We start from the raw sequence: 12801 nt of genomic DNA on the forward strand, positions 1-12801 counted from the left end.
GGGTCTGTTTTTGTGTCCTATAACTCTTTGATGCTGTGGTTTTAATTATATCATTATTGACTGGGTCCTGAATTAGGAGAAAAAAAATTCCCTTCAGTTATTGGAATTTTCTATAAACTGTGCTACAAAAAGAGAATTGCATCTATAAAACCTTCCAGCTACTTTGCAAACGTTGACTATCACAGAGTCACAGTATGAAAGCAGACCCTTTGGCCAAACTCATCCATTCCTAATGTGATGTCCATTTTGGGTTACGAATGTACCACCTCAAACACTTCCTCTGAAAACAGATTCCATATATATGTATACCAGCCTTGTAGAAGAAAATTTGTCCCTCAGGTTCTTGTGAAATCTCTCTTCTCTCATCTTAAAACGAGTTCTTGATTCCCTACCCCTGTGAAAAAGACAATGTGTATTCATCTTGTCTGTTCTCTTCATAATTTTATGCACTCTACAAGATTACCTCTATTCTCTTAAATTCCAATAAATAAAATCCTAGCTTGCTCAACCTCCCTCTATAACTCAAGTCCCATCAACATCTTCATAAATCTTTTCTGCACTTTTTCCAGCTTAATGTCACCATTCTTTTAGCAGGGTGACCAAAACTGAACAAAATTTTTGAACAGGGCTTCATTGATATCTTGTACAACTGCCACATTAGATCTTGACTTCATGACCAATCATCATCAGAAGTTATTAGGTGGTACGACCAAGGCTTATTCAAAGATCAATGGGTAAGGAGCTCCTTAAAGGTGAATGTGTAAAGGACAGGAAGATATGGGAAAATGTTTCTAGTTATAGATAGGGTAACTGCACACAGTTTTTTTCCCAGGGCTAGCAAATCAAGAATTTTTTTCCTACTATCAATCATTCAATTAGATGAAGAGCAACATTTTAAAATAAAATTTGGACTGGTTTGACTTTATCCTCAGAAATCGTCTTCTATAAATAATGTATGTAAATTGTGAAGATTGGCAAGAGCACATCCTTGTTGAAAAGGAGACCATCTGAGTACTTTCTTATTTCAGGCCTCCCAAGCAGGAAACAGAGACATTAAAAGGCAGATTAGCTCTTCAATGAGTAATTTATTCATAATGTTTTATTCATTATCAGTGGTTCACAGAGGAAAAGATACATTTTTAGCTTATTATCATAGAATTTCAACTGTGTAAAATATAGCGAAATAACTGCATTTTGGTGAATTTTAAAAATAAATATAAGAAATTGTTCCACCATGACAATGGAATAGCAGGCACTGCTATAATGTAGAAAGCATCAGATAATGGTTAAACAGTATTCACTTTTCTGATACATGGAGCTTAAATGATGCCATTGACAGAAATGAATAACAGTGTGCACAGAAAGGAACTGGGTTTGAATGTTGAGATTTTACCTTGCTGGCAATCATTGGCTGTGAAATTCTTCCACGTGCCACTAAAACTTTGTGAACTAGGTGAAAGAAAGCTTTCAGAAATCTGTTGCTTAATGTGACTGGTCACTTTGTACTGGTTGGTTTCATCAACAATGATGATGAGGTGAAGTACAGAAAGGAAGTAGATTGGTGTGAGAAGAACAACCGAAGTCTAAATGTGAATAGGACAAAGGAGATCATAGAGAGCTTTGGGAAGGTGATGTTTAAGAGCACCAATTTCCTGAGAATTCACATCACATGTGCCCTTCCTTAATATTAACTCCCAGAACAAGAAGGCACAGCAGCGTCTCCACTTCCTAACAAGGTTGAGGCAAGCGAGGCTGCCCCCCAAACCCCCATCTTAACCGCATTTTATAGGAACATCATTGAGAGCTTTGCGAAAAATTCTATCTCCATCCGGTATGGGGGCAGCCAAGCATCGGACTGGAAATCGCTACAAAGAACTGTGAGAACAACTGAGAGAATCATAGGGGTCGCCCTACCATCCATCAGGGACATTTATCAGGAGTGCTGCATTTGTAGGGCCCTTAGTATTATTAAGGATCCCACCCATCCATCCAGTATCCTCTCTGACTTTCTACCATCAGGCAGGAGACTGCAATGCATAAAAACAAGAACGGTCAAGATGGGAAACAGTTTCTGCACTCAAGCCATTAGACTTCTGAATTCGCTGCCACACTGAATTCAAAGTCTCACTGGTTAATCTGTTCTGTACCTTACAATATTTAATTTATTCACTTCAGTTGTTTATTTATGTGTAATCCATCTGTAGATTTCATCCTTATTTCATAACCTATTTGTGCGTTATGCTTACTACTGTGCTTTACACCCTGGTTTGGTGAAACGTCTCCTTTGCCAGTATACATGCGTATAGTTAAATGACAATTAAACTTGATTTGACTAGACGGAGATGAATGTAAATGGAGCACTATGGGCTCTGTAGGAGGAAAGGATTAGATTGATCACAGAGTTGGTTAAAAGGTTGGCACAACATCATGGGCTAATGGGCCTGCACTGTGCTGTATAATGTTCTATGTTCTATGTTAATATTAACGGAGAACATTAAAAAAAAGAAACTAAAAAAATGATTAAGTTTGACACTGAGGTTTTAGTAACATTGTATATTAACTCCACTTTCCTATTTTTCATTATTATCATGCCAAGACAAGTTCCTTGTTATTTATTATTCTGTGAAATAAAGGCTGCTGTCTATATCATCCTCATTATAGCTGTAACTAACTCAAAAACATTATTTTCTATGCCTTCATATGGACTGCCATCCAAAGGTAATTACAACTACATTCAACTCTGGATGATATAACACTCTACAGATAGCAAGATAGCTTCCCTTTATTGAGGAGGAGTAAAGAAAATAAGCTGCCTTACGTAAAAGCTTTTGTAATTACAAGATTAGTTTTTGCATGTGAATGTGCATGAAGGCAGAAAGAAAACATGTTCAAAGCCCACAGCCACTGCAACAATAAGGCTACTCTCAGGCTGAAGGAGAAACACCTTATATTCTGTCTGGGTAGTCTCCATCCTGATGGCATGAACATCGATTTCTCTAACTTCTAGTAATTTCTTCCCCTTTCCCCCTTTCTCTCTTCTTTCCATTTTACATTTTGGCTCCCACCTTACTTCATTTCTCCTCAACTGCCTATCACCTCTCCCGATGCCCCTCCTCCTTCCCTTTCTCCATGGTCCCCTCACCCCTCCTGTCAGATTCCATCTCCTTCAGACCTTTACCTTCACCACCTATCAGCTCCCAGCTTCTTGCTGCATTCCCCCCCACACCCACCTGTCTTCACCTATCACCTTCTAGCTTGTGCTTCTTCCCCTCCCCCAACTTCTTATTTTGGCCGCTTCCCCCTTCCTTTCCAGTCCTGGTGAAGTGTCTCGGCCCAAAATGTTGACTGTTTATTAATTTCCATAGGTTCTGCCTGACTTGCTGAGATCCTCCAGCATTTTGCGTGTGTGTTGCTATGTTCAAAGTCAGTTACATAAGGAAGCTGTTGAAAATGGATTCACTGGATATGTTGCACAACAGTGCAATAGTCACAGTGAATTTTCAGGACCATTTCAAGGGATGAAATGTGTTTATATTTTCATTGATCTGTCCTGAGGCTTATCACTATGTGTTAAATGTAAATGTAACAGAAGATTAGTGCTGCTTTCCATACTGCAACCTCCTTGCGGGTTTCTGGAATTAATGTAATATGTTGAATTCTGCATAGCCATTAAAGAGCAGCAGCAGAAGTCGAAGAAAATAGACTTGTCTCATGATACAGCTTAATGTTTTGAGATTCTGTTCTTGATCCCTGTCAGCTCTTCATTTCATTCAATCACTGTTTACCCTCCCCTTCATGCCTTTATCTCCTTAAGCTGCAAGATCATCCTTTGCAAACTTTATTCAAAAGATCTAAACTCATCCTTTCTATGCCAGAAAGCCTGATTGACTGTAGCCGATATTGCAGTCAGGATCAATGCACAAAGTGTCAAATCATTTGGGAATGTAATCCTTTTTTCAATCCCTCTTTCTGACTCTTCTCTGCACATAATTCGATTCCTCGCTTTATTACACCTGCTCCAACTTCTCCCTGCCAGACTCTTTGTCACAATCTGTGTTGCAACTTTAAATGGGCAATGTATTTGACAGACTGAAATGTGTTTGTAATACCATGTAATGTATAAAAACTAATGTGTACACCAACACATGCTGTAATGCATTTTCTCAATATATTGTGAATTGTCCCAGCTTCTACTCTCCTTATATTCATTCTGCAGTAACCAAACCATGTGGAGGGAGAAGCAAAGTGATTTGTGGACCCTGTCACATTTTCTACAGACATTGTAAGGAGTTTGACATGATTTTTTTAATATATATTCAGATACAGCAAGGTGCAAGACAAATTCAAAGTTCAAAGTAAATTTATGGAGCCTTGGTACTATTTTCCTTTATTAGTCGCATATCCCTGTCCTGTACTAAACCCACATCTGCTTATTAGCCTCAGGTATGCAATGAGAGTCAATGATACAGGGCTGGGCAATTGTTGAGGGAAGCAAGTCTAGTAGCAGGATTAACACAGTGAATCCTGGAAGAACTCAGCAAATTAGGCAGTGTCTATGGAGAGGAAAAAAGTTGATGCTTCGGGCCAATACCCTTCAATATGACTCCGGAAAAGTCGACTGATTATTCATCTCTATTGGAGCTACCTGACCTGCTGAAGTTCTCCACCATTGTTGTTTTGGATTTCCAGCATCTGCAGAATCTCTTGCATTTAAAGTAAATTTATTACCAAAGTACATATATTTTATTATATACAACCTTGAGATTCATTTGACTAAGACTGCCAATCAACCCATGCGCATAAGAAGACAGATTGTGCAGATAATACAAGGCACAGGATTAGTATTGCCTTTTCCTAGTTGCCGGGAGAAGTTAGTGAAAGTGAAAGTTATCCAACCATGTTTTTGGGGAAAGCATTCCATGGTTTTGTACAATGACAATGAGGGATCAGAGATAAGACAGCAAGCTGAGGCAAGGGGATTCTTGGAAAATCTGAATGCATTTATTGTTCTAAATGGTTGCAGGGCAGATTCTGCAGACATAGCTCTGCACCCAGGTACTTTTGGTGAGAAAGGAACTGTACACATAAGTGAGGAGATTTTTGATTGATCTACCATTCACTTTAGGTAGCTCTTCTGGTAAGTTAGCCCAACTACACTAGAAACATAGTCCTGAAGAATCCATTCATCCATAGAACATAGGACATCTCAGTACAGTACAGGCCCTTTAGCCCACAATGTTGTGTCAACCTACTCCAAGATCAATCTAATTCTTCCCTCTGACATAACTGTCCATTTTCTTTCATCCATGTGCCTATCTAAAAGGGTCTTACATGTTCCTAACGTGCCTGCCTCGACCATCACTCTTGGCAGGGCATTCCATGCACCCGCCGCTTTGTGTGGTGAAGAAAACATTACATCTGATGTCCCTCATAAAATCTGTTAGCTCTTGTGACCATTTCAATTCATTTAACTAGTTGCACAAATACAAATCAGAAATTATGCCCAGAAGTAAAACCAAGAAATTTCATTGTTCTGTTTATAGAGATTCTCGCAATTTATCAGGCAAATTCATTCTGGGTATTGTCTGGCATTTATTCCTATGAGAGATGAGTAGTAGAAGGGGTAAAGTTGAAGGATAGCATGGAAGGCAGGAAGGGCAACTATTTACCACCTTCCTTTAGTTTTATATGTAGCAGTCTTAAATTCCAAGCCAACTGTGCTGCAAATTGCACAAAAATCCAAGCCTTAGCATTAGGCCCTGAATTCCATAACTGAGTTTGAGGGAAACTGGGATTTGCCTTTGTCTGGTTTATTCTGCAGCAACTGCACTAATTAAAAAAATTGCTTGAATCTTTATTTAATTAGTCAACAGGATCCTTGGTCAATATCTTTTTACAGCACAATGACTTACAGTGGCAGCTGCAGGCAACAGGGTAAGACTGGTTGTTTGCAGACCTTGAGTGTTACTGATCGATGAAACACTTTGAGAAAATGTGTGAGAAAAAGAACTTGCTTTTAATTTATGCCACTTACTGCTTTGAATATCAATGCTGACCCTGAGTCCATTTGGAATAGTCTACCTCAGCCATGGATTTGCATTCAACTGCACCAAAAGTGTGTTTAAAAAAAGAATACCCAAGTCAAATGTTTGATGTATTGGTCAGAAGCTATAAAGCTAGTTACCATTCAAGGGCAAGTAACATTCTGCTGGAGGAACTCAGTGAATAGAACAGCATCTTATATTGAAGGCCATTTGATATACAGACTGTCGGTCTGTCAGAAAGGTATGTGGGCGGACACACACACACACACACACACACACACACACACACACACACACACACACACACACACACACACACACACACACACACACACACACACACACACACACACACACACACACACACACACACACACTGTTAAAGATCTGACAATCTTAAAGGCTAAAGACCATTCTATAAATAAACATTTATGAGGTTAAATGATGTTGAAAAGCATGCAGGAATAAGGTTAAGTTGTTTACTTTCATTGTGGATTGTTCTGTATCACATTTTACAGTCAGAGACCACTTTCCTGTCATTGCCTACACTGACTTCATGAAGGTGCTATTTCCTTGCTGATTACGCATAGCCTGCTGAAACATTTTTCAAATATTCAAATTTTCAAACCATATTTTGATGATTACTACTCAACCTGCTTCCACCAATCTTGCAGGCAGAGCATTCTAGATCATAAAATGTCACTGTGTAAAAGACCTTTCCCTCATCTCCCCTCTAGCAGTTACATTAAATCTCCATCTCATTGGTTCGGAAACCTCTGCCAGATAGAATCTGCCCCACCTGATTAATTTTGTCAAAGTACTTCAGAATATTTCTAGCAAATCTCTCTCCCTAACCGTCCATACACAAAACAAATCATTATATCACAATTCCATTTAGAGCAGCGATCTTTAACCTGGGGTCCAGGGGGTCTTGAACCTGGATGGGAAAAATCTACATCTTTATTTTTACTAACCTCTAACTGAAATTCAACATTTCCTTCCATTATGAATGTAGGCAATAAACCATGGTAGTATTAGGTTTAGGTGACTTTATCACCGATAGAAACCACAGATATTTTCATATCATGTTATAGTTGTTACAAATATCTCAAAATGTTGTTTAAGGCACACTCATTACAACTTTGAAATTATAGTAGTTATTAGGTCCACCGCTAGATCGAAAGTGATTGCAGACTTCCTGTCTGTAGACCCTTGTGCGACATAGCTGGTCAACTATCGGGCAGCCCAGCAACTGGGTGTCCAACAAGACATGCATGTTGCTTTGTCAAAAACCACTCCACAGTTTAATGTTCTTATTCAAGCTGAGCATTGTTATGACCCCAGCCCCCTCCTTTGTGAGATTCGCAAGAGCCCTAGTCAAGGGGGGGGGTCAAAAGACCCAAGAGAGAGAGGGGGACGTGCTGAAGACCACGTTCCCCTGGGAAGCAGAATAAAGCGACTCTTTGACTATTGTCTCATGAAGACCACGTGTAAAGCCCTCGGGCAAAGTGGGCTGGTCGCTCAACAAGACAAAAACCTCGGACATAGCCATTGTCTTGGGAGACACCTTTGTGGGATAAGGAACTGGTCTACGTGCAAAATCTCAGGGCAATGTGAGGTGGGTGATGGGGGAAGGATTGCCTCGCCCCCCCCACCCTGATGGACATCTACAACCCTGCCAGTCCAGATAAAAGGTGGGCTGCCGAGGCGGGGCGCCAGACGCACCAGAAGATACGCAAGAATTCCTGCGACCGTGTTTTGAGAGCGACAGCCGGTGGTGGGGTTCGTGTGCGTCCTTTCCTTGCCTGGGATTGGCGACCTCACCACGGAAGAACGGCCTAGCTACAGGGGAAGCCACAGATGAGAGTCCATTCCCCAACGAGACTTCCGACTACCTCCTACAGGTTGGAAAACCTGTCGGGTAAATGTTTCATTCTCTCTCTCTCTTTCTAACAAAAGTGCACCAACGCGACACCATGACAACGGCAGCGGGTGGAACTGCAGTGACCGCAAAAAGACTTTTAAATATCCAGTAAACAATATATATCTACATTACCCCTAGACAACAATAGAGCTTATTTCCGATTGATTATTACTATACCTGTGCTTTAGATTGAGTTGTGACGACGTATATGATCTGAATGTTTTGTATTAACCATACGTTTGTGCCCCTTTATAAATAAAAACGTTTGAAAATAGTAGCATCAGGCTTCGGTGGACCCATCTATCTTTGCTGGAAAATTACCCGGTTACTGGGGAACGTAACAGCATCAACAGTCTTCACACTGATATGTCTTTTAAAAATTAAAATCTTATTTTAACTTGCCTGAATTTTAATCCACAGTCTTGTTATTTAATATGTTAATAAAGAAGCACATACAGTATATTGCTATATCACCAATTTGAATTTTAAAATTTTGATTTCTGTATAATTGGTTTCTTCTGCAATCCTATGCACTTTATTTCAATATTGAAATACATTATTCTGAGAAGGGGTCCGTAGGCTTCACTGGACTGCCAAAGGTTAACCCCTGCTTTAGAGCATGAATCCAATTCACAATCCAATTAAAAATAGGTTTCATTAAACAAAGCGAGAAAAGAGAAGTCACATCTTCTCTAGTTTTTTCAGATGACTGAGAGCCCTCATCCAAGAGAACTTTATGTCTTTAGTAAGCTCTATTAACTCAGTGATCAGTTTGGAAATTAATTTACTGCAAGTTTATGGGTGAATGCTTATGTGACTTCAGAATATGAATTAAATATATTATAAGTATGCTTACTTGCATTTGGTGTTGGTATTGGCTAATTGATTTCCACCAATATGTTTTAGAAGAATCGATAAAAAAATCTGCTGGAAGAACTCAGTGGGTGAGACAGCATTAGCAGTGGGGGAGGAATTGTTGGCATTTCAAATGCAGCTTGACCAGCTGAGTACCAGCAGGTTGTTATTGCTCCAGATACCAGTATTGTAGGCTCTTCTGCCTCCACATTTAACAAGAATATGTATAGATTTCTGGGCATAATAGTCATCAATAAGTATAAGGGATGACCAGGAATATCATATTGAGAAAGATCATGTTGAATGGTGAAAAATGCTTGAAGCCTATTTCTGTTCTTAATTCTGTGTGTTTCCCAATTAGGACCATTCTGTGCATACATATACATGTGCATATGGCAAAAAAGTTGGTGGCATAGTGGTTAGCACAATGCTTTACAGTACAGGTGACATGGGTTCAATTCCTGCCACTGCCTGTAAAGAGTTTGAAAGTTCTCCCAAGACCACATGAGTTTTCTCCAGGAGTTCTGGTTTCCTCTCACAGTCCAAAGACGTACCAGCTGGTGGTGAATTGGTTATTGTAAATTGTCCCATGATTAGGCTGAGATTAAATTGGAGGTTTGCTGGGTGGCGTGGCTCCAAGGGAAGTGCCTATACTGCACTGTACCTCAATAAAATTAGAAATAAAGTCGAGAAAATCTGCAGAAGCTGGAAATCCAAGCAACACCCACAAAATGCTGGAGGAACTCAGTAGGCCAGACGGCATCTACGGAGAAGAGAACAGCTGATGTTTCAGGCCAAGACCCTTCAGTAGGAAATAAAAATAAAGCTGACTTTGACTGTAACAAATACCCATGGCTTGAACACATAATTAGTTGAACTATCCTATGGTGAAAGCGGAAAGCATTGTACAGTATTAATACAGAAACTTTATTACGTAAATAAAATTTATTTTTCAGATTGTGTTAAATGAAGTTGGCTTCATGTTGTGTTAGGAATTGTGATATAGTAACTTGTTTTATATGTGGGCACAAACCTGAAAGTGCAGAACATGGGGTACATATCCTGCTGGAAGCTTGCTAATCACTTGCTCTTGAACCATACCGTACCATACTGTTTCTTTCCAGCATAGTTCCAGGTTTAATCTGAGTTGTCAGTGCCCAGTTGTTTGGTGTGGCTCTGCACTGGGCAACGCAGCATCTCTCTGAGTGCAAGAGGCTGGCTACATATCCAGGAGGAATTTACCAGCTGCTGATAGCCTGACTGGTGCCACACCTGCCCTTACACTTCCTCCCTCACCACCATTCAGGGCCCCAGACAGTCCTTCCAGGTGAGGCGACACTTCACCTGTGAGTCGGCTGGTGTGGTATACTGCGTCCGGTGCTCCCGGTGTGGCCTTTTATATATTGGTGAGACCCGGCGCAGACTGGGAGACCATTTCGCTGAACACCTATGCTCTGTCCGCCAGAGAACGCAGGATCTCCCAGTGGCCGCACATTTTAATTCCATGTCCCATTTCCATTCTGATATGTCTATCCATGGCCTCCTCTACTATCAAGATGAATCCACACTCAGGTTGGAGGAACAACACCTTATATACCATCTGGGTAGCCTCCAACTTGATGGCATGAACATTGACTTCTCTAACTTCTGTTAATGCCCCTCCTCCCCTTCTTACCCCATCCCTGACGTATTTAGTTGTTTTTTTTTCTCTCTCTCTTCCCATCACCCTGCCTGTTCTCCATCTCCCTCTGGTGCTCCCCCCTCCCCTTTTCTTTCTCCCGAGACCTCCCATCCCATGATCCTTTCCCTTCTCCAGCTCTGTATCACTTTCGCCAATCACCTTTCCAGCTCTTAGCTTCATCCCACCCCCTCCGGTCTTCCCCTATCATTTCACATTTCCCCCTCCCCCCACTACTTTCAAATCTCTTAGTATCTTTCCTTTCAGTTAGTCCTGACAAAGGTTCTCAGCCCGAAACGTCGACAGTGCTTCTCCTTATAGATGCTGCCTGGCCTGCTGTGTTCCACCAGCATTTTGTGTGTGTTGTTTGATATCCTGACCCCAGTCTGTCAATGCAATCACAATGAGAACACTCAGAAACTGTTAAAAAGTAAAAAGAAATTTACTTTTTAAATAACTGGAAGTATCTAAGAAAATTAAAAATTTCTTACATATTTAAAAATATTATATTCTGTCAAGAGAAATGATTATATTCAGTCATGATGAAGGGTTTTGGCCTGAAGCATGGACTGTTTATTCCTCTCCATAGATGCTGCCTGACCTGCTGAATTCCTCTAGCAATGTATGTGAGTGCCTCAAAATTTCCAGCATCTGCAAATTATCTTGTTTATTTTATTCAACCCAACTGCATTAATTCAAGTAAAAATCTTATTGTTATTTCTCTGCAGCCATTTCTCTCCATTCATTTCAATTGACAGGTTGATTTGACACAGGTTCAGTGAATAGATGAGGAGTGTGCTGGATTCTTTGGGATTCAGTGCTGATCTGGTGCTCAGCGTTTGTCCAGCTGTGCTTAATGCAGAGGAAATTCTATCCTTATGTACCTATGTGCACATACTAATAACTATGCTATAAACAAACACACATGCATACAGACATGTATAAATACAGCTCATCATCATTATATGCCATGTCATATGACGGGGGCGATCTTGATCTTTTGACCATGACTGTTCTTGATTGTTCTACAGAAGTGGTTTGCTATTGCCTTCTTCTGGGCAGTGTCTTTACAATACGGGTGACCCAAGCCATTATCAATACTCTTCAGAGACTGTCTGCCTGGCATCAGTGGTCACATAACCAGGATGTGTCGTATGCAGCAGTTGATCATATGACCATCCACTATTTGCTCCCATGACTTCATGTGATGCTGATCGGGGGAGCTCAATGGGTGCTACATCTTGCCCAAGGGTGACCTGCAGGCTAACAGAGGGAAGGAGCGCCTTACACCTCCTTTGGTAGAGACGTATCTCCACCCCTCCACGGGAAAATACAGCTACCAGTTTTTAATTTTGTAAGCTATGGAATGTCATACAAAGAAGAGAACATAGAACTTTAAACCTATTAAACAAATTAACAATCCCAAAAAAGTTGCTGAAATTGAATTTACAGATATCAGAACTGATACTCTGTTCACAATTAAAATAACATTATTTTGTTCATCTGAGATCTTCACCAGATTGTCAGAAATTATGAGATGAGTGATATTTGGACAGGAAAGTTAGATATCAGAGAGGAAGGAAGTCCCATGGCAGTTGTACCTAGTGTTCAATGAGAACTTCCAACATGATAATAATTATCATGGAAGCACCAAGGAGGAATTTCAACCTGAATCTTCTGCAGCTCTGATTTTCACACAACAGGTAGAAGTATTAAGTGTAGCATGTGGATCAGCACAAATGCTGGACTGCTCTTTACTTAATGTGTTTCTGGTCTTTGTAACAAATTCTGCAGTTCGCCTCTTCAGAAATAATACATCAGCTCTGTCTCAGCTGGTGGAACTCTTCACTCTGAAGAAGGATGTGATTCATGTCTACCTCCAGTGGGAGGAGAACAGAATTCCAGGCTGACACCCAGATTCAGTATCAAGAGAATAATTTTGGATGAGATGGTAATTAAATGCTCTCTTTGATAGAGGTGAAAAATCTAATGTCAGAGGGAGGGCGTGATTCCAAGTGTAGTGGTCAATAGTGTTCCCTCACTTAAAGCAGATGTACTGGTTATTATTACATCACTTTGTAGTTCCTTAAGGTTGTTATAGCCGGGGTGGGATGGGAATGGGGACAAGTGCCCACTATCTATTAAATGCACCTCAAATAGCCTCTGACAACCAAGTCTAGCTCCCGGCCTTCATGTGTGGCTTAGCTACTAAGCCCACCGGAACCATTTCTGTTGACAGGAGAAGGGGCAAAAGTGGGTTACTGGCTCCTTAAAACCAGTCGCTTTGAGCAGATGTGGCT

Source organism: Hemitrygon akajei, chromosome 15 (genome assembly GCF_048418815.1).
Source record: "Hemitrygon akajei chromosome 15, sHemAka1.3, whole genome shotgun sequence".
NCBI lineage: Eukaryota > Metazoa > Chordata > Chondrichthyes > Myliobatiformes > Dasyatidae > Hemitrygon > Hemitrygon akajei.